This window comes from Planococcus citri, chromosome 5 (genome assembly GCF_950023065.1).
Source record: "Planococcus citri chromosome 5, ihPlaCitr1.1, whole genome shotgun sequence".
Lineage (NCBI taxonomy): Eukaryota > Metazoa > Arthropoda > Insecta > Hemiptera > Pseudococcidae > Planococcus > Planococcus citri.
In genome coordinates, this window is record NC_088681.1 from 38,597,981 (window position 1) to 38,611,230 (window position 13,250).

Here is a 13,250-nt window from a genome sequence, read left to right on the forward strand (position 1 = left end):
GATTACCCTGGATCTGGTTCAAATAATTTTGTGCCGATTAGGACGCTTCCCTGGTAAAGATGTAGCAAACTTTTAAGAAAAAATGACTCATCTTCTCTTTTGGCAATTTTTTGAAATTTTCAATACCTGTAAAAACTTGTTCTTCTCCCCCTCTCACAGAATAAAAGGTGGAAAAATGTTCAGGAAATCATAATATTTTTTTTAAATTTTGGATAACCTTACTAATTTTGAGCATTTGCAATTTCTTTATTCGAGTTTTGATGGGAGGAAGTGGAATCAAAAATTTCTTAAGGTGGTTCCTCTTGCATTATAAGACCAACTATTCGGACGAGTTACGTCCCAGTTTGAGTCAATTTCACAATTCTTAAAAATAACATTTCTCAATTCCGGAAATTTCTCAATTCAAACCTACGTTTATGATTTTTGAAGATCAATATCTTCAACACAACATGGAAGAGCACTGAACAGTTTCCTTTATTCGGTTGGTTCCACTTTGATTAACACATAAATTACCTTCTAAAATATTATAGGTAAGTAAAAAATCATTCAACCTAAGTACGAGTAAATAAATGAAAAAGAAATCACGAAGTTTCCAGAAAAATATCTACATCTTCTTCCCAGCAATTATTTTCAGAACATTCTTAATATAGAATTTAAAAAATTAAATTAAATTAAATTAAAAAACAACTTCTACAGAAATTTTTTTAAAAAGTTGAGCAATCTAAATTTTACTCAAAATATCTCAAAAACAAAACTTCAAAAAAACATGAATTTTTTTCCACTAAGTAATTGAAATTTTACTTTCTTCTACAATGAAATTTCACTTCCCTTGATTTTTTTCATAGGATGATCGTCAGTTTTTGCCAAAAATTGATTTTCTGTGATGACAGAATTTTTTAAAACTCATACGTTTTCAAAAAAAAAAAAACAACTTGAATGATTTAGGGTTGATGAACTTTCTGGCTATGACTAAAAATATTTCCAAAATAGAATTTCATTGGAAGATTTTACGTCTTACAATTTTGTTTTTAGTTTTTTTCATAATTATGACCCACTCACTCATTTTTCTTTCAAGGACTCCTTCACTTCTAGGTAAAGGTCTGGAAACGTGCTCAAGTTGAAATTATTTTTGAAAAATTTGCGTTTCGAAAACTCGTAGCAAATTTTGTCTAGAAAAAAATGTAAAAATTGTGCAAATCACATGTTTTCCTTGTTTATAGAAGTGGCAAAAAATGTCTGAAATTCCCTTTAAAATTTTGAAAAAAGTGTGCACGTTCACATATGTAAATAAATACATCTGATCTTGGAAAAATACCAACGTATTAAAATTCGTATCACATTTAAAGTAAATTTATATGCAACAAACAATTTGCAACAACTAACCCAGTGCATCCTTCATAACATTTACAATCTTTTAATTCCCACAAAATCCTATACCATAGATACTTTAAATACCTCATACCATCTCTCGAGTACTACGAACTAGACACAGCGTATGAATCTTAATTTACAGCATAAATCTTTATTTTATCTCCGTAGAATCCAGAAAACCGCAGTCGAATCAGGTTAGACCAGTCGAGATATAAAGTGAATCACGAACTACAAGTCGGAGATTAAAAACTCGGATACTTATACGACTTTTGACGCAGTTTAAATTGTTTTCCACGTTGGGAAAAAAACCAAACAGAACGTAGAATATTAAATCTAAGGGATTTAAATGGGTACCTACCTAGTGTACCTATCAACATACTCAAAATTCAGTTGTCTTATCATTTTACTTGAGAATTTTACAAAATGTATAGGTTCAAATTATCTCGCAATGAGCGAATAATTCGAAGGACGAGACAAATTTATGTACATAACGAAATCATACGTTTCATGACTCACGACTGATCTCATAAAAATCTCCTCTTGTTTCAATCGTTCAGTTCATGATTAATCCCAGCGCAGGTAGGTTTTGTTTGCGTCATACAGTATGACAATCGATGGATAAAACAAATTTGAATATTTGGTGCTTAGAAATTTTTTCGCCCACGAGTAGGTAGTTGGTCTTTCAGCAGTACATTTTTAGTACCTTTGCCAATAAGTATAGGTAAAATAGCTGATATTCCTCGCACATTTTACAACCACCCTGTAAATTTGAGAAATGTAAACCTATCTTTTAAACGATTTTAGAATCAGTATCAAGGCTCGGGTTACGTTTTAAACGGCTTCAGGATTATTAAATTTACTCGAGCGATATTTTTAAACATCTTCAAGATTACGGAGGCTATTTCAAGCTTGCAATTTAACTCTTTATTATTTCTATCGCGTCTCAGCCTCTTCTGTCTCTCTCTAAAATTTGATGAAATTCACCACCACCACGTCCACGATTATACCTCACATATACCCCTTTGATCCTATTACAGCACGATACTCGCGATGCTCCTCGTACACTTGGCAAAACCTCATTTTTCATTCGCACGAATAAATTGAATAATCGGGGACAACAAAAAAGAAGGCAAGTTGATAATAGCATAAAGGATGTGTATTCAATTTAATACCAACTTATGTGTGTACCTTTTATTAAACTCGAAACTGTGTTAACCATCGCATGCAGACTGGTACCGAGTAACACCGCACAAACAGATCATACCAGTTCCAAAGCACATTCTTTCTTTTCTCTCTATTATATTAGGTACGTCGAAATTACATACAATATATAGTATATGGAAGCTTATAAATATAAGTATATAATGTACTGTAAGTAAGTCAACTTCACGACTAATATGAGGCGGCATCGGCAGCAGAGTCGGCATATTATAAAACGCGTATCTAAATTATTCTCATTTGAATATTATTTTATTACGTCGAACTTGATGCACTCGCATGCTTCATTTTCGCGTAATATTTTTTTTTTAGCCTGTTTGCCTGGTGTAATAAATTAATGAGACCGTTTCGACCGAATTATATAGCGGTCATGCGATCCATTATGGCCATGACAATATGATCAAATTAATTGGGTTTTTCTCTCTCGCATTTTTCTTCAAACTAAAACTGCCAACTCAGCAGCAGATAACTCGATCAAAGTATATGCAACGTGGAAGTATTTTTAGAGCAGGCATTGCTAATTGAGCAAAATCCGATGATCAAGGAGATATTCGTGAAGTGCAGAAAATTCATATTTGACAAGAAGGAGGTGCAGAGAAAGAGGCTAACATTTTGGAAAAATTTGAAATTTCCAATAAATCTAAAAATTTTGCGAGAGGTGCGAAAATTTTCAAAAATTTACGACAATTAAAGAGATTAAAGCTAGTATCTAAAAGTTATGAAATCTTCCAAAAACTGCGCCAAATATTGAAAAACTTGTAAAAATAACAGCAAAATTGACACGAAAATTTTTGAAAAAAAAGAAAATTAATCAAAAAACTGCTCAAGTTTCGTAAAATGTTGGAGAGATTACACAAAATATGGAAAAAAATTGCTCAAAACTGTCAGAAAATTAGCAAAATTGACATAAAAATGAAGTAAAGTTGATAAAGTATCAGTAAAATTATGACTGTAAAGATATACCTAATGTTGAAAATTCGTGAATAGTTATAAAATTCCAACAAAGTGGTGTAAAATAGTGCAAAATATTACCTAAAATTGTTGAAAAATCAGCTAAATTTGTATAAAGATGATTAAAAATGAAGCACCAATTTATGAAGAACTCAATAATTGCACAAAATGAAAATCGAAAAACTTGGTACCACAAAAATTATTGAAAGCAATGAAAAATTGGCGAAAACACAACAGTGTAAAGAAATATTGCAAAGATTACCTAAACGAGAAAAAATTCCTCAAAATTGCCAAAAGATAAGTAGTAAAATTGATTTGAAAACGAATAATTGAGGAAAAGTTGATGAAATATCACTGACGAATGATTTTATTAATGCATTCAAAAATGGTGAAATTTCCCCACGTATAATAAGTATAGCAAAATCGAAATAAAGATAAAATTTTCAAAATCAAGAGAGAGTTGGAAACACTGAACAAAAATCGTTGAAAATTATCCAGAATTCAAAAAAAAAAAAAAATTGATGGAAATGACGAAAAAAATCTTAAAAGAGTACAAAAATCTATACACTAATACATATTCGAAAATCATGAAAAAACTGATTGTATAAAATGATCCAAGCATTCGTTAAAATTCATGGAAAATTTACTAAATTGACACGAAAACTATAGAAAATAATGCAAAGTTCATCAACTATTGAAAATTTGTTTAAAAATATCCCATATAATTTTTTAAAATTTGTAAAAATTGACAGAAAAAGTTTTGAAAATTACACAGAAATTGATGAAAATGATAGCGATTTTTTCAGCCTTCTTCCACTTCCCTTCAAAAAATTAAGCTCGTTTTTTACCTCCATTTCTTACTACCTTCCAAAAAATTGGTAAAATTCATTTCGATTGTCATTAAAGCTGAGAAGATAATATAAATGGACTGAATATCAATTTTTTTACCCAAAAATATGTCCAATTTATTTCTTATGTCACATTTTTTCAAGGAACAGGGGTAAAAAGACGCATTTAAACAAACGTAATTTTTAAATTTTTTTTTCTATTTTCTTGAAAAAATGTAGAAATTTTCCATCAGAACATTTTTTTCTCATCGTTGGATAACCTAGAATTCGAAAAAAAATTAAAATTTTATATCGAGTCAATTTTAGTATTTACCATCAGAAATATTTCAATTTCATTTTTACAAATAAAAAAAATTGGAAAAATCGAAATTTAATTGAGGAAATTTGAGCTCTGTCTGAAGGAAGAATGATTGGAAATTTTTTCAATGGCTTAGATTCTCATTACATTTTGTAGAAGCCATTTTACGATATACATTTCAAGATCTTCATTAAATTTTGGGAACACTGACGGTCATTTTAACCTTTTCAAACTTTTTAAAAATAAAATTTAAAAATTTTGGAAAAATCTGACAGACTTTGATTCAGAGATATTGAAATATCTGGAGGAGCTAAAAATTACACACAGATTCAAATTTTGTAAATTTTCAGTCTATTTAAATAGATTTTGTGAGGAATAACGCATTATATTAATTATAATCCACCAAAAATGAAGAAAATTGCAATTTTAAACTTCCAAGGGAATGACATGAATGGATGAAAATTCTTGAAACAATATTTACAAAATCCATAAACCACGAGTTATTTTTATTGAACTTGGATATTTTGAATAAACTCCAAACTGATCCAATTCATAAATTCAAGCTCATTTTCGACTCATAGTGTTGGCTAATGAGTTAACTCATAAGGCCCAATGAAATCGCCAGATTATAGCTAACAGTATAAGCTAAATAAGCCACTGGGAAAATGGGAATGTTCCAATTTCAGTCCTATACATATGACAGATTTGAATATAAGTGACAGGAGAACAAATTCGACAACCTAAAAATAGGTATTATGAAACTTGAGAATCAGATACCAATAAATCGAATGCCTTCGAGTACTTAGATTACAATTAGGTAAGTTATATACGAGATTAGCTTCGAGCATACCTCTCCCAAATCACATAATCTTAGGGCTATGCACCCAGACGAGTACCTACAAAAATTTACGACATTTTAACCCAAACTCAAAACCGGTTGAGATTTTTTTAATACCGCGTGAAATTTTTTCGATGTTGGACGAAAAAAAAAGAGTAAGTATTTACAACCAGCCGACGTAACTAACGAAGCAAGAAATATAATGTCGGTAATTCGGCGTAGAAGGCCAGTTCTTTTTATCAGCAACAGCATTGCCACTTTGCCATCAATGTTGTTATTACCGCGTACAATACACCTTTACCAAAGCCAAAGCGGCCACTATACCGCCCGCCATCGCCACAGCATTAAACCAGTTTCTAATATTGCTCGCGCAACATCGCTGTCTGCGCGTCCTTATGACTGACCTGAGAAAACCACGCATAAGCCAAGCTCAAAAATTTCCTCCTCCAAGTGCGGCGCTCGTCTCGATCTAATAATTCGCTAAAAACAAACTCTCGCGGTGAGCATTTTGATAAGAAATAAGGAAAATTCTAAGGCACCTAAACACATTCTTCGACCATTAGACAATACCAAACAAGGGAACCCATCGATGCGGCAAACGTTTGATAAAATGCGCAACTTTTATACTTGTTTTGCGACCAGCGAATGCGAAAATTTAAAATTCAAATGCGATAGAAACGCACCAACGATCAACGAGTCACCTCACAAGAACTCATGTAAGTTTAAACGAGCTTCACCTCTGGAATGAGAGAACGTATCAGTATAGCCTATAACGGTGATTCGGGTAAATCGAGTTAAACCGCTTAAGAAATCTTCCAAAAGTCGATGAAATCATCATCGTATATACTCGTTGCTCGAATAGGACGTAATTTGTCAAAAAGTAGAGAAAAAGTTACGTTAAAAGGACTTCGTATCGTGATTAATTCGCACCATTCACGTACACAACAACCTTCAAACAAGCAATGAACATGATCCAATTACGATAGAAACTGAAGTTTTCTTTCTCAAATGTTAGGTACCTACATACTTTGTCCCGATGGGTTCGGATATACTCGTAGTCGAGCCTTTCAAGTTTCAAGATTACGTATCTGAAGTTTGCCGACCTTTATAATACGAACTGAATGGAAAACCATTAATTTTAAACGCGTATTCTTCGTGTATTTTTATCGACTACAGAATCGCAAGATATCTTGAAAGTTTTCAAAAACTTGGTGAATTGAACTTTGTGCTTAAAGGATTATTCGTTTTATTAAAATAAAAGAATAGAGACAAAGAAAAAGAGATGAAGGAAAATGAAATTGAAAACGAAGATAAAATTCATCCGTACAAGTTTGTTTTGCCATTCAACTTTATCAAAATTACTTTTTGATGGAATAATTTTATTTTAAAGTCTTCTGTGGTCTAACTTTTTCTTCAATAGTAAGTATGTGTTTTTTGCAGAATGGGAAAAATTCGAAATTAAATCATAAAGGAGCGAGAGAGAGGAAAGGATGCTAAGGGAATGAATCGATTCAATTTAGAAAAATATCATGGTCGATACTTCGATATTCTGATTTCACAAAATAAGTATCAAGTGCCTTAAGAAGGGGAGGGGACGATTTAAAAAATCGCAGAAAACAATAGGTAACTGGAAAATTCCGAAATTCGCTTTAAAAATAGGAAAAAGCATAAGTTTTGGAAATTTCACCAAAAATAAAAAAAAATACATCTAATATGCAAGATTATTCAAAATTAAAAAATAACGAAGATACAGTCAGCTTGATAAAAGACCAGCATAGCTCTAAGAAAATGTTCAAGGACTTTCTGTAGAGAGGTCTCAAATTTCCTTCATCTCAATTAATAAATAAACTTCCTTTTCCAAACACCAAGTTACCACTAACCAAAATAAAAAAATTCTCAACACAATGAAGTAAGCTATCACTTTAAAAAATTACACGTCCGAGTAACTTTTTAACAAAATGAAAAACGAAACCGCAATTTCTTCGGGGTGTTTTAATTTTTTTAACGCGATATTTTAATTAATTTCGGCGAATAATTCGGTCACTCGAACGTGTTTCAGAGTCGCATTAAAATATTAATCCTTGTAAATTAAACTCGTCAAAATTAACGTTAAATTTTATAATTAAAATTCTCAACTCGAGATCTTCCATAAACATCGCAGCTCGTATACAAAAAAACTCTATCAACTCCTTCACCCCTCCTAATCTCTCACAAATTACAATCTTTCCAAAAAAATCCCATTATTATAAATTTACCAAAAAAAAAATCTTCTTTCATAATTTCATCTTTCACAATAAGAACATCATTATTTCCATCTTTCTTCTCTTTTATAAACCTATCAAGCATCAATTACCCAACCAACGGTGCATATACCCGCGAATGTCAGCGATGCTCAATTAGACTCGTACAAAGGGTCAAAAAAATGAAGAAAAAAATTTTAAATAAGCGTATCTAACATTGTAACAGTCTCACGTACAAATACAAATGCATACGCCCATATCTCTATACATATTTTTGACATCACGTACGTTCATCATTGAAGAGAAGATGCGACCAGACATATTCTCTCGAATCGAATGCTTCGAAAATCATCAGTTTTTTTTAGCCATTTCGAGCACACGTACAACAATCACGTTACATATGATTTCAAAATAACTAGATAATAATCTATAAATGAAAAAAAAAAAAAAAAAAAAAAACTCTCAATGAAGTACACCGTTTGGTGGACTGCACCTACTTACATGCACAGCGTCACTATTCATCTCACCTACTAGTGTACCAAGAAATTAGTCAATATATTAGTACAACTCAAGGCTAAATATGAGCAGAATTGAATCATAAAAACGATAGGCTAATCGAAAATCATTCGAATTGCCTGTTTTAATACCTGCATATGAAAATTTGAATCTAAAAAACACCCACACTCGCACACTAAAATTTATAGAACCAAGATCGATCACCCTTTTTGAACGTAGATATTCTATGCAACATAGTGTTAGGATAAAAAGAGACCACCCTCTTAACAACACTTGTACTTGTACACAGCCTCCCTCATGTACAATACACAAGCAGAAGCTTTATCGATTTATTGTCCTTCGTCCGTATACTATACGATGGAACGTTTCTTTTCCATAGAAACCCTCATACATTTTAGAGTAGGTACTTAACTTACTTACCGCGACGACACAATAATTTCAAAAAACAGCCCAAACACATCGATGAAGTTTTTTTTAAAACTACTCTACAGCTCGGTAAAATCTCAACTAACGTGATCTACCAGTATAAAAAAAAAAAAAAAAAAAAAAAAAAAACTAGTATGAAAGGCTCAGGGATGATAAGAGAGTTAATCTCAAGTGATAGGCATCTCTTCAATCGACTAAATAAAGTAAAATTTTCAAGTCTGTGGATTGAAAAATACAGCTTTTAATGATAATGAAGGGAAACCTATTTCTATCTCGTAACAAGAAAGAGTAATTATTTCCTATTGTTAACATCAGGAAGTTGGTCAATTTTACGTTCCATGTACTCAGTGTACCTCTACCTACTATATGAAGTGAAAATATTCTGTAGAGATCTATAGACCCATTCGTACGAGTATTTATGAGCACGACGACGCGATGCCTGACGGTAGGAACCAGGATGAAAATACATATATTTTTAATGATAACCGAGCTAATTTCGTATTGTATTTTGACGTGAAAATTCCACACCGCGCCAGTCCGTTTGTTGTGTAAACATAATAATGTAACGGTTTGGATTTCGTGTCTGTATATAAGACACGAATCGGCTCAGATTTAATGTAATTTTTCAATTCGATTCAATATACTTTCATGTACACGAACGATCCAAAGAAGTGTAATTATAAATATTCGATAGAAATGAGCGAGGGGTTCGTCGAGGACTATTTTGAATATTTGAAATTGAAGTAAAAGTACATCGGAGGTCTTTGAACTGTGCGAATGTACCCTGGGTGTTAGCAGTTTGGTGCTTCGACCTGACTCACTTGTCGGTGTTTCTCATAGAGTTTTAGGAGGTGAAGCAAAATGAAAAATTGTCTATGGCTCCGTTCAGGCGATTGTTTCTGTTTTCTGGTCAACGGTTTAATTATATTAAGCACACGGTTTATCGGATTTCAGAGCTGCTTTTTTTCTACATTATTAATCGAGTAGAAGTAGTGAATTTTCACGCATCATTTCCCGTTTAAAAAACTATTTCATCTTCTTTTTTGTACTTTTTTTATTTTTATTTTCATGGTTATGCTGTCGTAAGACTTTTTTAATAGAAATCATTAAAAAAATTTCATTAAAAATTTCCAGGACTAAAAGTGATTAACTACTTTGAGGATTGAGAAGATAAGATTTGATTTTACGAAAAAATTAGAAAAAAAATTAATATATCTGACGAGATAACTACGTAATTTTTGAAAAAAGCATGGTCTAAAACTACCACAACCAACACTCCAGCTGCCCAAATCAATTTTTCGATATTTTGAAAATTCAAAATTGACTTTTTTTTTGTCGAATTATTAATGCTTTTGTAAAAAATGTATACTTATTCAGTAAAAATTGTGTAAATTAAATTCCGAAACTGCAGATATCCACTTCTACGGACCGAACTTCGCCATTTTTGACCTTTCTGAAGCCTCCAGCGCAATTTTCGATTTCTCCAGAATTTTAAAACTTCTCTAGAAGGCTTGGAGATCAATTTGGGCAGCTATAGAATTCAAGTTGAGACTTATTTCCAAGCAGACAACTCAAGTGCGTTTTTTTGAACATTGATAAATCCTATAAGCAGGTCGAGGATAAGCCACTGCTCGATTTTTAGATGCTCAAATTGATTCTCAAGCTTCTTGGAGAAATTTTAAAATTCTGAAGAAATCGAAAATCGCGCTGGAGGCTTCAGAATGACTCGAAACTACAAAATTCGGATTTAATAGGTCGGTTTTAAACAAGATGCGTGCGAATTCAAAAAAAATCCTTCAAACACAAATGTTTTGATTTTTCAATTTTTTCCTCATAATGTAAATATTCTGGTCAAAAACAGCTCTTGAGGCGTCCGCCTGGAAATCGGCTGGAATGTGGATGAATTCTTCAAAAATATTGAGAATAAGCCACTACTTGTTTTTACGACCACCCAAAATAATTTCCAAGCCTTCTGGAGCAACCGAAAATCGCGCTGGAGGCTCCAGAATGGCCAAATAGGCAAAATTTGGATCGAGGGAGTTGGTATTAGTTTTAGGACTAATTTCCATAATTTTTACTGAATGAGTATACATTTTTAGAAAAAGCATAGATGATTCGCCAAAAATAGTCAATTCTCAATTTTCAAAAATTTGCCAAAAATCGAAAATCAATTTGGGCAGCTGAAATTTTGGTTATGGGGTAGCAGATTTGGATGAATATTTTCCCTCTCAAATTAAATAAGTAGTTAATTAAACTTTTTAAGCAAAAACATTAAATTCAGAATTATTCTAACGTTAACATATCTCACACACGCGAGAATCTAAAATACCTATCTAAGATAAAGGATAAATTCTTCCGAAACCTTTTCCAGCCCATAATTTACCAAACATCCAACTCTCAGCCACTTTTAATTTAACGGATAGTTAGCCCTGTTGTTAAGAACCACGTTCAATTTATAACTAAAACTAAGACTTTTCGTTCTTCGGAAAATTACATTATTTATGAGAACACTCTAGCCGCATCCATTAGGCACACGACGATGCGATATTACACAGAAAAGCAGCTAAAACGCCGTCCAGGAATCATACACATAAATTAAATGAGCCAAATGAGGTCAAATGATAATAATAAAAGAAAAAGACTCAAACTCGAGCAATAAAACTTGGTAAAATATCCATAAGCATTAAAATAGTCTCATTTCCATAGAAATTCTTTTTCGACCGAACCGACGTTCCAGCTTGAGTTGATTCCAGGTCCAGAAAAAAAAAAAAGATACCTACGTGAAAAAAAAGAATTACCCGTTCACGAAAAATGACCAATTTTTCACGCAACTCGTATACGAGAGTATAGGTACTTAGCCTACACATACCTACATACGACGATTAGTGAACGATGCGTAAAAATAGCCTCATTCGGATGGAATTCTTTTCATAATTCCGTACACGAGTAAATTTCTGAAACGTTATGCCCACTCGAGAAAGGATTACGACGAGTAACGCCCTCCTTCGCAGGATGTTATTAATTAGTTAATTACCGCAGTGAACCGGTTAATTACACATGCCACTCATAGGACACGTACAAGTACGTGAAATTAGAGAGAAAAAATGCAACCCGGTGCATTAACACCAATTATAATGACGTATCGTACACCGAAAGAAAAAAGCCATTATCAACGCTTATCAATATTGACGTTGTTGGGGTTTCTGACAACACGGCAGTAGGTTTACTTCAAACATACCCAATTTTATAGACGTTTCTACTTTCACGCCCTTCACGTGTTTTAGAATTCCCAGCGGGTTAGGATTTGCACAATTTTTACCAATTTGTGTACAGCATGTCGACCAATATGTCGCAGATTTATCTCGACGATGGATTTTACGACTGTATTAGACTAATTGCATCGCGGTGGTGGTTTTATTTTCAGTTTTTCAATCTTTCTACGAACTCAAACGACGTAATGTTTGATATGGGTAGGTACCTTCGCATCGATGTAAACAATGGCTGCTCGTTTATTTAACCGAATCCTGAGGAAACAACGTAAAAGTAGGCTTTTATTAATGGCTTTTCAGCAATATACTGCGCTACGTTACGGTACCTATACAGTATACATTGTTGGAAGTAATAAATAATGATGGCTATTTCTAGTTTAATTTCATTATGACCATTTTCCGGATCCTATTTGAAGAATGCTTCTTTCCTTATCGTTTACCAAGACTCAAAAAAAAACAGCCACATTCACCTCTACTCTCAATGTATGAATACATTTGCTCGATTCATTAAATATTTAATCCTTTATGGAAGTCAATTTAGCAAATTGAGAATTCTCGTTCGGAAATTGTACTCGATCCTTCGGGGAGTTGTAAATGGAATTCAAAGACACGAATGATACAAAGGCAAGAATAACGAATTGAAGATGGTAGCACGGGGAACAATATTATCGTATTCTCTCATACGAAGAGATGATTTCGATTATCAAAAGAGGAAACCACAAGAACAAAAGTTACTTGGAAGCGTACATTGCTTCAATTAGATATGGCACGAATTCGATCAACACAAATAGGTAGCATTCAAAATGTCGAACCGCGAAAAATTACTTCACTGTTATTTAGTAGGAACTAGATAATATTGGTATTTTTTTCTCAGCTGTGACAAGAACCACAATCGAATGTAGTTTTTTACCTATTCAAGATTGTCTGAATAGGTATAATTCTCATTACGTGAATTAATTTTTTTCAAATAGGCAGGTATAATTTTGGAAGTCAATTATTTACGAGGCGAGGTGATGAAGTATAAGCTCGAATTCAACGATTAATTACAGGTAAATAAACAAGTGGAGAGATAATTACCTACTTGATTCAATAGAAGGAAGTATTCCTAACGAATTGAACAATTGATAAGTTGACAAAAAACCGAGCTCCCCATCAGTGTAATTAGGAAGCTAAACTATTTACGTTATTTACTATGTATTGTTCACTTTAGTTACAAAGTAATTCAAGAGGGCTTCGTACTGATACTAAAATAAGTACTTCTATACTCGTAAATTC

At 32.7% G+C, this 13,250-nt stretch overlaps 1 protein-coding gene across 2 annotated transcripts in view; it reads right to left on the bottom strand.

Moving 5' to 3' along the window:
- LOC135849220 (guanine nucleotide exchange factor for Rab-3A-like) overlaps positions 1 to 13,250 on the bottom strand; it is a 35,745-nt gene that overhangs the window by 22,035 nt on the left and 460 nt on the right. Inside the window, exon 2 of one of the 2 annotated variants that reach the window (XM_065369544.1) lies at positions 12,185 to 12,230. The exons of the other annotated variant lie outside the window; for it this stretch is intronic. The gene's annotated coding sequence lies outside the window, so the exon portion shown is untranslated. The remainder of the gene's footprint in view (positions 1 to 12,184; positions 12,231 to 13,250) is intronic. 2 annotated transcript variants of the gene reach the window in all.